At 34.3% G+C, this 14,927-nt stretch overlaps 1 pseudogene; it reads right to left on the bottom strand.

The window, feature by feature from the left end:
• Positions 1–301: 301 nt before the first annotated feature.
• LOC110312325 overlaps positions 302–14,927 on the bottom strand; it is a 153,494-nt pseudogene continuing 138,868 nt past the window's right edge.

Genomic DNA, 14,927 nt, shown 5'->3' with positions numbered 1-14,927 from the left:
TGGAAAGAGAGGCCCATTGGACTTGCAAACTTTATATGCCCCAATATAGGGGAATGCCAGGGCCAAAAGAATGGGAATGGGTGGGTAGGGAAGTGAGGGGCGCTATGGGGGACTTTTGGGATAGCATTGGAAATGTAATTGAGGAAAATATGTAATAAAAAATATTAAAAATTAAAAAAAAGAGAAATAACTTACACTTTTTTCTGCAATAATTTATTCTAATGAAGTAATCATCTAATTCCTAATCAACACTTCATGTACAAGAGTAATGAAGTTTATCAGTAAGCATTCTTTGTTTAAGTTATTTGTCTCTAAAATATATCAAGGTAGCCTTTAAAGACTCCGGGAGTGGCAGCTTACTTATCTTTTCCTTCAATAGTTTCTGAGGTGGCTACTCACGCTTTATGGCTTTACTGTGATCTTTCTTTTCTTCTTTGCTGTCTTCTATTTTTTCATCCTCTTTGCTGTCTAGAGACTGAGGGACTAGCTGGATACCCACAAAAACATAACTATTAATTATGTTTAATTATATTTCTTTTCCTCTTGGTTGGAGCCTTTTGTGAAATCCCCTTAGCCTGCATCTCATCATTTATAAAGTTTCTAAGTGTATGTTAAATGTAAATATGAGCCAAGTCTTGGAGATTTCTGATAGAACACTGGGGGTGGGGGGGAGCCCCATGATAATGATGTGCAGTTATCATTCTTACTAGGGTCGTACTAGTAGTTCAAAGGAAACCACGAGGATAATTTTACTTTCCCAAGTGTTTTGTCCAGTCCACACAATCAACTGAACCTCCATAGGCATGATCAATATGTCCCCAACTTTGAGTAAAGATCTTCATGTAGTTTTCGTGATCTTTCTGGACTCCAACTCCACAGTAAATTCGACCATACTGATGACTGTCAGAAGCTATCTGAAGGCAATTACCCACCACAAATGCAGTTTCACAGAATTCAAATCTTGGCAGTAGCTTTCTTTTTAGGTGCATGTTGGATTATTTTCATCTTCAGATGGACAATTTCATTCACAACAGGGACCTTGCCCATGTACTTCTTTTGAAAAGCAGCTAGGAGATCAGGTTGACCTAGCCTTGCCCTGTAACTTCCCTCTTACACAGATAGTCTAGGTCTAGGAGCTGATTAGGAAAGCTATCACTATTTTTGATGAAGCTCTCCAGTTTTTCTTTGGCATACTCCACCACATCTGAATAAAGTTCAATCCCACGATTTATTCCCAAAGGACCATTGTACTAAAATATCCGGTTCCATTTTCCAGGTTAAGAAAAGCTAATCTTGGTTGAAATTTAAAAACTTTCATAATTTCAGAATAAATGCAAGGTGCTAACAAGTGTGTGTTTCAGTGCTTCCAGGCTGTCTTTGTAAGCATTGTCTCTGTATCCTTCCAGATTGTAATCTCCTCGGTCAATGGCTCTGAAGGCTTGCTCTACTCTTTCAGATCTGATGTTCTGAGCTTCTTTAAGGTTATCAATCAAGTTATCTTGCCTAGCACTCACAGCTCCTCCCTTGACAGTATTCAAATAAAATCATAAATTAAACTGTAATGAATTAGTAGAAATGGCTTCCAATAATGTGTAATTGTTCTTTTTAATATTGAATTTGATTTCCAAAAATAAATTAAACCGAAGACGCAGAAGATTCTCATACAGAGGCAGCTTCTGCTCCTTCTCAGAAGCCCTGTCTGTCCTAGCTCCCTTGTCAGGAAGTAGGAGCCCTACAGGCCAAATTAGGGGCAGAAGCTGGATGGAGCAGAGACTGCCAACTAGCCTGTTGCAGAGTCCACCAGCACTGACGCGAGAGGGCAGAGCCTGACATGCAACCAAGCCACTCTTCTTATTCGTTAACTCCACATACAAAACTTGATTCCTTTTAAGTATTTTAAAGAATTCTCTCCTCCATTTATTTTGTCTGTTTTTTTTCTTTTAATCATAATTCATACTTTCGTTGAATTGTTACAAATTCAGACAAACCTTAAATGATGAATGAGAGTATATTATAAATATCTTTATTTTTCATGAAACATAAATAATATTTTAACAGTTTAAACTTTTGCATTTAATTATACAATGCTAGTATTACTAAATGATTCATTGTAAAATTAATTTTAGGTTACACAAAATACCAGTTAAAATAAATTCTGAAAGTGTAAATATTCTGTTAAATTTAAATACAATTTGTTTCATTTCTTTGTGTAGTAGACTTTAAAATTTGTTGAATTTGTAAAAGAAAAAATATGAAATTGAGAACCAAATCAACTTTTCATGGCATCTTCCAAATGACCACTTTGGAGATTTTATTTCCGCATGCTTATTTCACTTCATCTCTTTACCATTTTATTTTAACCCAATAAAGTCTAAAACTGTAGACTAACAACACCTGCTCCTCTTATCCTCATTTCAAAATGCCTATTTTGTCTTTACAGAATTAAAATATAGACATTCTGATTAGGAATCTCACTTATGTTGAAAGAAAGTTTACCACTCGGTCATGTTAACAATAGAATTTGTTATTTTTAATGTATTCTTGAAATTACATGTACCATATTGAGATCATATTTTTTTTTACCTTTCTCTAACCCTTCTCAGATACTCTACCCTCCCCATTCATCAAACCTCATGTTATTTTTCTTTATAAGGTAAAAACAACATCCCCCAACACATACACACAAAGTACAAGGCATCTTATTTGTATTGGATAGGTACTCCTGAGCTTCAGGCCAGAGAACCACAGAACTTTTAATCATGTTCATAAATGGCCAATAATTTTTGCATACATTTATCACATCAACATTTGAATACAGTTATCATGACCTCTGTGTTTTTGTACTTTTAAATAACTCATATTCAGTATGACCCATAACTGTCTTATTTGTCTTTGAAACTATAAATCTGTATATAAGTCTAAAAAAAACTGGAAAATGTTATGGAATGTGAATTGCAGCTTTGGTGTGCCCAGTTACATACACTTTTGTTTATAACTACACTACCAATATCATTAATCAAAGTCACAGATGCATTAATAGTGAATTCCTCAGTTTTGTGTGTTATTTTCCTGTGCAGTGAATTATTATTTTTTTATTGAGAACCCTGCCCATGTATAAGTAGAATATTTCTAACATGGTAGGTTTTATGCCTCACATATTTCTTTTCAAAGTAATTCCATTATGATTTCATATGATCCCTAAGTAAAATTGGAGCATTATTGGGTATGATGAAGTATAACATGATAAGTACACAGTGATATTTCTTTATGCTCTATGCTACCAATGCTCTTTTATTTTATCTGTGATCTATTTGTAGCCTCTTTCTATTTTTGATTGACAGAGGTTTGTTTGTTTGTTTGTTTATTGTTTTGTTGTTGTTGTTGTTGCACCTTCTTACTAAGGTTGTAGTCCATCATGTCTATACAGCTTTCCTGAACTCAGTGTAAAACGGAGGAGTCCCTTTTCTTAGTGGGGGTTCTTCTCTGCCTGATCAGGGGAACCCGACTACAGTCTTTTACCAAAGGAATGTCACATAGTCCTCGGCAAAATTATAGGTTAACTTCCTGCAATGCCTCCCAGTGAAAATAAGGTATCCTTAGAACCTTAAGCCTTGGCCAATGAAACTTCACCCTAAGAAGAACAACTTCCTACTCTCTAAGGGTCATATATGTTTATATCATATCTTGATTGATTCCAAATAAAGTGTATAAGCACAAGTTGTTTCATTGAATATTGCCTAAGAGAGCTGTTTCATTGAATGGTATCTAAAAAGCTGTTATACTGAAGAGCTGTAACAATGAAATCTTCTGAGAAGATGCCTAACTCCCCCGACATTCTCTGCAGGTCAGGAATCCGGAACCCAGCTCCACCCTATTCTTCCCTACCTGGTTTACAACAGTACCTGCAAACCCAAGAGATGAAGGGAAAAAAAAATGAAACCCGCAGTTTTTTACCTTATTTATTTGTAAACTCCATTATTTTAAACCATGATGTTTTAATACAGTAGTTCTACTTTTTGTACCATGCAGTGTACACAAATATTTACTGGTTGTATAGAGAAAACCAGGAATACATACAAAACAACTGTAATTACTTCCTTTTAGAATAACCATAAAATATTAAAATAAACCATTGCAGATAATTATTACTATGAGGAACTCCATAAAACAATAAACATGCACAAAAATGTAATAGTGTGGAGCTTAGAGCCTTACTGGCAAAGACTGAACAATCTCAGACACTTGATCTTATTATATTAATTAGAATAATTGTATGTTAATTACAATTTAATGTCAGAGTTTTCAAGTATCCCTTCAATAGACACTTACATTGAATTTTGTTGACCAGAAAAATGAGTACTTTTACATAGAGAAACAGGGACCCTGAGACGGTACCAAGAATACATTAATTGCTGAACATGTTCATGGTCCTTGCTTCTACCCTTAGCATGGAGAAGAGAAACCAGAGTGTCTCATAGCTATTTTATATAATCTACAATTTAATTCTATGGCCTAGAATATTTCTTTTATTTAAAAAAATCCCTTTATTCATAGAATAAACATTTTGTTTAGTATTTCTAGCTTTTCAAACTTAAGGTTTTATATATTTTTAAATATTTTTACTTCCCTCGTTTTTTGATTTATTTCTTTATTTTATGTATAATGGTATACTGTAGCTCATCTCCAGGCTGTAGCTGTCTATAGATACACCAGAAGAGGGCATCAGATCCCATTACAGATGGTTGTGAGCCACCATGTAGTTGCTGGGAATTGAACTCGGAGCCTTTCCAAGAGCAATCAGTACTCTTGACTGCCAAGCCATCTCTCCAGTCCTGTTTCCTCTGTTTTATTGAGTAAATTTTTTCATACAATAAACTCTAGTTATTTCTAACTTTAATATCATCAAATGATTCCATAGATCTTTTTTTTGTTTAAGTTTTTATCAATTGATTCTTCAATCAACAATGCTTCATAAATCAAAATTGAATTTTATTCCAAGTTATTAATGTTTAAAATATGGTATGACAAATTAAAGATGTTTCAGTAGAGGTGTATATGGCTAAGTTATATGTTTGGCGTAAGAATTAAATAAATCTTAATAAAAATGGATTGACCAAGAAAATGCTTTTTAAGACAGCCACTCAAAGTCCATTTGCACACACAAGATGTAATGGAACATGTATTAAAATTTTACTTTTTAAAGGTCGTATACTAGAAAATAGTTTTGCTTTTCCTAAATATTTTTCAGACTGTACATACATTAAAGTCCTTGAGGAAATTAACTTTCAGTATTCTATTATTTCCTTTAGTTAGCAATAATATGTCATATTACCTTTGTAGTCTTCTAATCCATTAAATTCATTAAGAGTATCAATTTATTTGTTAATATAAATGCTTGAAGATAAAATTAATTTATAGCTATCTCCTAGATCTTCGAAATACTAATATTTAAATCTTTGACAGGATAGTCAGTGCAACCATATTATTTTTGTTCAAATCATGGGTATGCTTAAATGTATTGTTATTATTATTGTTATTAATATTACTATTATTAAGTTGCAAGAGAATTTGTAAAATTAGTTTATTCTATATCAGATCGGATGATTGGCCTGAAAAAATTGTTTGCATTGAAATATTGATATCTCAGGTACATGAAAAGCTAAGCTTTTCCCAAACAGACCACATTTAAAAACTAAGCACTGTGTTCAAATGAGCTGTGAGGATTCATGTCGGTCAGCTGTCCTTTAGGATCTTTGTGTTTAATCAACATTTCACAAAGTTCTAACTCACCTCCTATGAATGATAAGAATATTGATATTCCCTTGTTCTCTCTCTCTCTCTCTCTCTCTCTCTCTCTCTCTCTCTCTCTCTCTCTCTCTTCCTATCTCCCTCTCTCACCTACATTTTTTATCTGTATCTCTCTTCCTATCTCCCTCTCTTACCTACATTTTGTATCTATATGTGTGTGCATGCACTAGGAACTGGTGGTTTAATCCAGGGTTTTGTAAATGAAGGGCAAATGAATTACCACTGAGCTACATCCCCAGTCTCCTCATATTCATATTATTATACTATAAAACAGCATTAATTATTTCCAAAAATACTTGTTACTTTTCTTTATTTTTTTTCAGGTACTTATTTGTCCGAGAAACTATTAGGTAATTTGAATACTTCTAAACAATACAGTCATTCAAATGTATAAAGATGGTTCTAATTTTCTGCTGGGCTTTCTGTTTTTGCTGGAAAACTGAATGAGATTATCCAGTTTTTGTCTAAAAAACTGTTTTGTTTGTTTACTAATACTCATAGCACATTGGAATGATTACATTTAGTGAAAATGAGAGGATTCTGATATGTATGTAAGGGAGTTCCCAAATTTATTCATTTCAACCACTAGTGTATTAAAAGGATATAAGTACAACATGTGTATGCATGCACTTGTGTATGACTGCAATGCAGTCTATATTAATTTGTTTAATACAAACAGAAAAGTATCTCAGGTTATACATGACAAAAATAGAAAGCAAAATATTTAACCCAGTATGTTTCATTGACTATAAAAAATTAGTGTAGTTCATGCCAAAGTAAGCTAACAATATTAAATATTCTTTAAAAGAATTAAAAGGTTACCACACAGGCAAGTGAAGTGATCATTTTTATAATTTTACTTTCATCTTATAGATGTAAATACTTATTCCTACTTCAGGATGATATGTAATTTATGAACTATTCCTACTGTGACATGAAAATAGCAGAGGTATTTTATAAAGTTGAATATTTATATTGTTTGATTGACTTTAATTGTGTGAGGACAGCTACAGCACTGAGACATCAAGTGAACCTGATGTTGGAGCAAATTCAATTGGATGAGATTTGTCCAGATGCAGATTCACAGCCTCAGCAGCTGTGGGCTCATTGGACATATTGCTTATCTACTTTAAAATAATCAAACTCCAAGCCTTATGTTCATAAATTAATTATACTGGAAACTCTTAGAAAAGGCAAAGCAAGAACTTGAGAAAAATAAGATTAATCTAACTATGTATCAAACAATTACATTTCCAAGGAATTGGAAGATATTTACATGGCATTTATATAATACAAATATCATCATTAATTAGTTAGTGAATCCCATTCAAAAGCATCCATTTGTGTCATTCTGGCTCTTCTCCTTTTAATGATGAACTCATAAAGGTTGAATGCTGCAAGTTTTATATATCCATGAAATAAAAAGACATTCTTTAATTCCACTGGACAGAGATATGTTCAAATGCTTGCAAAAAAATGTGAATTTGGGAAAGAAATTGTTAAAAAAGCATTATGAAGGTGGTAGGACTTATTTATAAATATTTGAGTCAGAGAGGATTGAGGTCAACAGTAATGAGAAAGAGAAGCCATAAGGGTATGCTAGAAAATTATAGTTCTAATAGACAGTGATAATTATATTGAGGGATTCCTAGCCAAGGTGCATTCTGGAGGGAAGCAGGCTTGACACCATTTAATTGAAGAATGAGCTGAAGGTGAAACATAGTGTCACAGAGTGGCTAAAGGAGGACGTCTTCATCCAATTCATCTTCTTATATAAAAAATTCACGAGCCTGACAACCTTGCAGATTTGAAACATGTTTACTCAGTGGAATGTTTCCAGTCTTTTTGTTAACACACTTGAGGCTTGTATAGTATGATTAGACATTGATCAGGATGAAGCTTTTTAACATATCTGTGAGAAACTCCATTTAATTCCTTTAAGTCTTCTTTCCTTTATTCCCCTCTAAAGTGACATCAGGAAATTTCGCACAAATCCCTGAGGAACAGGGAATGAGAAGAATACAGATCTGGTTCTTAGTTATGGGTGGGTGGACAATGATATCTTATTTCTTTCATTGCTTGGATGGTACTCAGTCTTAAGTGCTGAGACCTGACTAAAGAATCAACTGCAATATCATCTGGGCCTTTTGTTGCCCATTATTACTCAATGAATTTTCAGCAAAGTTAATTAGAACTTACTGTGAGTCAGGAAACTTGCACCAAGGACATATCTCAGGCAATATCTTCAAGGTGTCCCTATAATAATTTCAATTCCAGTGTTTGATAGAAATTTTCATTTTGACACGTATCCAAACTCTTAGAGCTTCTCACATGATACCTTAAAAGCCAGCGAACTGCTCTCAGTTAACCTTGGCTGCCCTATATTATGTAGATATTTCAAAGCCTTTCTCCCACAAGGTACAGTCTTATGGTCCAGTGGAGTAAGGGAAGGATGGGAGAACATTAAAAGAAAGCATACTGATGCTTTGAATACCATTTTAGCAATAGTGTGCTTAAGTTAAAGTTAGAAATTTAATGCATCAGACAGGACTGCAAAGTTTATAGTTATTTTTTCAAAGAAAATATTTTTTAAATGTTTAATTAAACAAATGAGCAAAAATGGTTTCTCAGATTCTTGTCTTTCGAGAGCTATATGGAGTAGGAAGGTGTTCATAGAACTCTGAGAGAGATGAGGGACTTTTGGAATTACATGGTGAGTAAGCATTGATCATGAAAATATTCAAGAAATTCAGTATTACAAATTTCAGAGAATGGCATTATATGGAAAAGATCATTCATCCACTCATGCTAGTTTATAAGCTTAGGTCGAGATGGATGAAGTTGGTTTCTTTCTGGTGTTCTTCCCTGATAAATGAATTTAAGGCATTGTCTCAATTGATGTCATCAGCTTTGATTGTATATCTGCCAAAAACTCTAAAACTCCTCTGCCACCTGCCTCCACCAGTTTCCTAAAAGCTAATTTCAATGCTGTTCCTATTCCCTTACACTTTCAACTGTTTCTTCTTGCACTAGAATTTAATATTTTTCTATGATTTCACTGAAGACATAGAAAAATAGAGAATTCTCTTTTTCTTCTAATTGATACTGCCTGCAATCTGATTTGCATATTTAAGCATAGACACAAGATCATGCTAGTTTTTAAGTACCTTGCCATAACAAATATGGTATAATTTAATTCTCTCCATAGTTAAGAAGACCAAACAAGGTCTCTGTAAGAAGACTGGGAAGATGGCAAATGCTTACATTCAATACCTGTTTGTATATACCCTAGCCTTGAACTGAAAAGGCCAAGTGCATTAATACATGCTTATCATTACAATATTATGGCAAGCAAGGACATGAGGTTAACTGGAGATTACTACTGATCTAGTCTAGCCTAGTTGAATGATGCTGATCTTTGGGTACATCTAGGTTCTTGCTCCAGATTCTCAATAACCTAAGCTTTTGTGCTTCTTCCAAACAAGTGAGCACGTTACTGTGATATGTGCTTAAACTCACTCATCTTTCTAGCTGTAATACATTTCTTATTGAAAGTTCAAATAGTTTTCACAGATGACTTTCTTGACTTTAAAGTGTTTCTGCCTGCATCTCTCTGTTTCTAATAACACCTAATTTGTTAGTGCCACTACTGCAAGCTGGTAGACCACTATATAATCTATAAAAAATGTCTGAGAAACATTGCTGTTGTTTCTTCATAAATATTAAAATCAAGGAATTTTTACTGAGACAATTTTCTCCTTACAAGTAATTTAAATGAAATTAGAAATAATAGAAACAACATAACATAGGTAAAGCTTTCAAGAAATGTAATTTGTCAGTTTTAGTGGTTACTTGTAACTGAGTGGCTTAAGCGAACCACGTGTTTTAGATATAGTAAGACAGAAAAACAAAAAACAAAAATGTTGTGATGTCTATGTGCTTGAATGAGATTTTTAAGTAATTTGTAGCCGTAAAGTTGCAACCATTTTGCAATGATTACCCCTTGTTCATTTTAGCTGAACAAGTACTTCTGTGTTCCTAGAGCCAGCAGGCTGCCCCTCATCAGATGATGTATAATCTCATCATATCCTTATCTACAAGGGAGCTATTTATAAGAAAAAGGCAAATTAAAATGGAAAACATTAAAGGAGAATGTTTTGTTGTTGTTGTTGTTTTATTTTTTCATTTACTTACTCACACACAGTGGTGACTTTAGGAATCCATTTAGAGCCAAGCAGAGAACTGTGTTCATAATCAAAGGACAGACCAATGGGGTTTCTATTGATTTCAGGTCAATCTACCACAGTCAGGAATCTCCCCCCTATATAATTTTGGTATATCGGCTTCCTGTAGAAAACAAGTGTTGATGAAATAATATGGTGAAAGTGATAAGAAAAGAGAGATAATAAAATGTTCAAAGCTGAGGGGTCCACTGTAAAGTCACTTCAAACTCAGATGAAACTCCAGGTAAGTCTCTTTTGTCCTATCTACTATCATGCTGAAAATTAGGCAGAAAAGGACTGTCTTCAGAACAGCTATGGTTTGAATCAATTCTTCATATAAAAAAATCTAGCTAGACACAGTCTTAGATGCACATAATTCAAGCCTGAAAAATGGTTTTGATGTCAATTGTTTCTTGAAAAGACCGTGTTTCAAATGACTGTAATTTAACTGTCCATTCACTGTTCAACTACTGCAAATCAATTGTAGATCTTTCTAATTTACTATAAATGTCATTATCCAAATCAATCTTACTCACATTCACAACAGCTCCCACTGGCTACATGAATCCTGGTCATGGAATAATAAGGATTATTTTGTCCATTTGTTTTTGTTTTGTTTTCAGGTGCCATGTTGGCTTTCTAAAGCTTTATTGTTCTCTCCAAAACAAAATCTAACATCTTTAAAATGCATAAAGGACTCACACTGTTCTTAATTTATAATGTAATTTCAGACTAGCATGGACACAGTTGATTCTGGCTAGGAATATTTTGCAGAGCCCTGTGATGTGGACTAATTAGCATATTGCTTACACCTGTGGGAAAATAAACCCACATTTCTGTAGCTAATAAGAAAATTAAATGTTAAATTGAGACTGCACAGAGTGAGCTTTTTCAGTTGTGCTTTCCACATTTAATCCTACTTATTTTCATGAAGATTATCTTGTATTGTGTGAGTCAGGTTTTCCTTGAAAGTTTACAGCTGTCAGTCTCTACAACACAGAAGCAGGGGGAAATTGCAGCCTCTTGTCTATGGAAATTTGGCCTGTAAGCCATTGCAAAACTATAGACAATTACACTGTAGCTATTTTCTAGCCTTAAGAAATGATTTCTTAGGAGTAAGGAGAATATCTTAACTTTTTGCTATTACAAGGTTTCATCATGACTTTCCATATTATGTATTTTTGAAAGAATCATATGTTTGTGATGAAGCAATACTGTGGAGAATGTTAGATCATTTTTTGAATGTGTATCTTATGTTAACAGACCACCTGCTGCTCAACAGCTGTGTGAGCTTGAGGAGACTCCACAGCTTGACTGGCCCCATTTGCACAATGAAGTCAATGAGATTAACAGTAGGTATTAGCACAATGAGGAAGAAGTGCAAATAAATGCACTTGGTAGCTTTTAAAAGTTTCCCTGAGTGACTGAATAACACAAAGCAGATGTGCACTAGAGGCAGCTCACCATTTTTGGTCTGTTAAGCTTATGACAAACACATACTTATTTTTAACAGTTCACCTATAGTCTGTCTTTACAGGGCAAAAATACAGTCCTCTTTCATCAATGGTTTTCATGGATATATATTAGATGCAATTTCTTTCCAGATAATATATCCTCATAGCAATAGGGTATATCTAGATGAGAAATAAACTAAGGTAATAAATTTGTTATTAGTTAGTATACTTAGTGACTGAAAGTGATCAGAGAAGCAACAACTTCTCAGAGCAAGTACATGGTTTCAAATGAGAAAACCACATACAGATGTAAAGGGAATCAACACTAAAAACATGCTTACAAATTTGTAGAAAGATAGAAAGTTTCAGTATGACTGTTATTTGTGGTCTCTTAAGCAGGAATGTAATCTTCTTTCAACAAACCCAAGAGAAGGTAGCCACACAAACATATTCCATCTATAAAAACAAAAATAACAAGAAGGAACAATCACTTTTCCTTAATATCTCTAATATCAGTGGTCTCAATTCCCCAATTTAAAAAAAAAAAAAAAAAAAAACACAGACTAACAGACTGCATAGGTAAACTGTACCTAGCATTTTGCTGCAAAGAGGAAACACACCTCAGTGACTAAGACAGACACTACTTCATAGTAAAACGTGGGGAAAAAATTGCCAAGTAAATGCTCCCAAGAAACAAGCATCAGTAGCGATTCTAATATTGAATAAAATTGACTTTCAACCAAAATTATCAAAAATAATAAGGAAAAACACTACATACTCATCAAAGGAAAAAATCTACCAAGATGAACTCTCAATTCTGAAGATCTTTGCTCCAAATGCAAGGGCATTCATAAAAGAAACTTTACTAAAGCTCAAAACATGCATTGCACCTCACACAAGAATAATAGGAAACTTCAACACCCAACTCTTATCAATCAACAGGTCATGGAAACAGAAACTAAACAAAGACACAGTGAAACTAACAGAAGTTATGAACCAAATGAATTTAACAAAATAAATCTATAGAACATTTCATCCTAAAACAAAAGAATATACCTTCTTCTCAGCACCTCCTGGTACCTTCTCCAAAATTGACCAAATAATCAGTCACAAAACAGACCTCAACAGATACAAGAAGATTCACATAATCCCATACCTCCTAACAGATCACTATAGATTAAAGGTGGTCTTCAATAGCAACAAAAACAACAAAAATCACGCATACACATGGAAGTTGAGCAACACTCTACTCAACGATAAATTGGTCAAGGAAGAAATAAAAAAATAAAGCCTTTTTATAATTTAATGAAAATGAAGGTACAACATACCCAAACTTATGGGACACAATGAAAGCACTGCTAAAAGGAAAATTCATAACTCTGGATGCCTCCAAAGGATACTGGAGAAAACATAGTATTAGCAGCTTAACAGCACACCTGAAAGCTCTGGAACCAAAAGAAGCAAATACAATCCAGAGGAGTAGAGGGCAGGAAATAATCAAACTCAGGGCTGAAATCAACCAAGTAAAACAAATAAACAAACAAACAAAAAGTATACAGAGAATCAACCAAACCAGGAGCTAGTTCTTTGAGAAAATCAACAAGACAGATAAACCCTTAGCCAGACTGACCAGAGAGCACAGTGACTGTATCCAAATCAACAAAATCAGAACTAAAAAGGGAGATATAACAACAGAAACTGAGAAAATTCAAAAAATCATCAGATCTTAATACAAAAGCTTATACTCAACACAATTTGAAAATCTGGATGAAATGGTCAATTTTCTATATAGATATAAAATACCAAAGTTAAATCAGGATCAGATAAACAATCTAAACAGTCCCATAACTCCTAAAGAAATAGAAGCAGTCAGTAAAACATCCCAAACAACAAACAAACAAACAAACAAACAAACAAACAGGACCAGATGGGTTTAGTGCAGATTTCTATCAGACCTTCAATTAAGACCTAATACCAATACTCTCTAAACTATACCACAAAGTAGAAACAGAAGGAACACTACCTATTTCGTTCTAAGAAGCCACAGTTACACTGATACCAAAACATCACAAAGACCCAACAAAGAAAGAGAACTTCACACCAATTTCCCTTATGAATATTGGTGCAAAAATACTCAATAAAATTCCCACAAACTGAATTCAAGTACACATCAAAATGATGGTTTACCACAATCAAGTAGGCTTCATCCCAGGGATGAAAGGATGGAAATTGATCAAAATAATCTACTACAAAAACAAACTCAAAGAAAAATAAAATACATTATCATTTTGTTAGATGGTGAAGAAGCATTTGATGAAACCCAACATCCATTCAATTTAAGCCCCATATCTAAACACAGTAAAAGCAATATATAGCAAACCATTTGCCAACATCAAACTAAATGGAGAGGAAATAAAAGCAATCCCAATTAAATCAGCGACTAGACAAGGCTTATCTTTTTTTTTCTTTTTTTTTATTAGATATTTTCTTTATATACATTCCAAATGCTATCACGAAAGTTCCCTATACCCTCCCGCCATCCTGCTCCCCTACCCATCCATTCCTGCTTCTTGGCCCTGGCGTTCCCCTGTACTAGGGCATATAAAGTTTGCAATATCAAGGGGCCTCTCTTCCCAGTGATGGCCAACTAGGCCATCTTCTGCTATATATGCAGCTAGAGACACAGCTCTGGGGATACTGGTTCCTTCATATTGTTGTTCTACCTATAGGGTTGCAGACCCCTTCAAGCTCCTTGGGTGCTTTCTCTAGCTTCTCCATTGGGGGCCCTGTGTTCCATCTTATAACTGACTATGAGCATCCACTACTGTATTTGCCAGGCATTGGCATAGCCTCATACGAGACAGCTATAACAGGGTCCCTTCAGCAAAATCTTTCTGGCATATGCAATAGAGTCTGGGTTTGGTGACTGATTATGGGATGGATCCTCAGGTGGGGTAGTCTCTGGATAGTCCATCCTTTTGCCTTAGCTCCAAACTTTGTCTCTGTAACTCCTTTCATGGGTATTTTGTTCCCTATTCTAAGGAGGAATGAAGTATCCCCCATTGGTCTTCTCTCTTTTTGATTTTCATGTGTTTTGCAAATTGTATCTTGGGGGGTTCTATGTTTCTGGGCTAATATCCACTTATCAGTGAGTGCATAACATCCAGGAAATCCAGGACACAATGAAAAGACCAAACCTACGGATAATAGGAGTAGATGAGAATGAAGATTTTCAACTTAAAGGGCCAGAAATTATCTTCAACAAAATTCTAGAAGAAAACTTCCCAAACCTAAAGAAAGAGATGCCCATGAACATACAAGAAGCCTACAGAACTCCAAATAGACTGGACCAGAAAAGTAATTCCTCCTGACACATAATAATCAGAATGACGACGCTTATCTTTCAATCCCTATCTATTAAGTATAGTACTTGAAGTTCTTG

This window comes from Mus caroli, chromosome 17 (assembly GCF_900094665.2).
Source record: "Mus caroli chromosome 17, CAROLI_EIJ_v1.1, whole genome shotgun sequence".
NCBI lineage: Eukaryota > Metazoa > Chordata > Mammalia > Rodentia > Muridae > Mus > Mus caroli.
The sequence above is the reverse complement of the archived record's forward strand: the minus strand, read 5'-3'. Positions and strand labels throughout refer to the sequence as shown.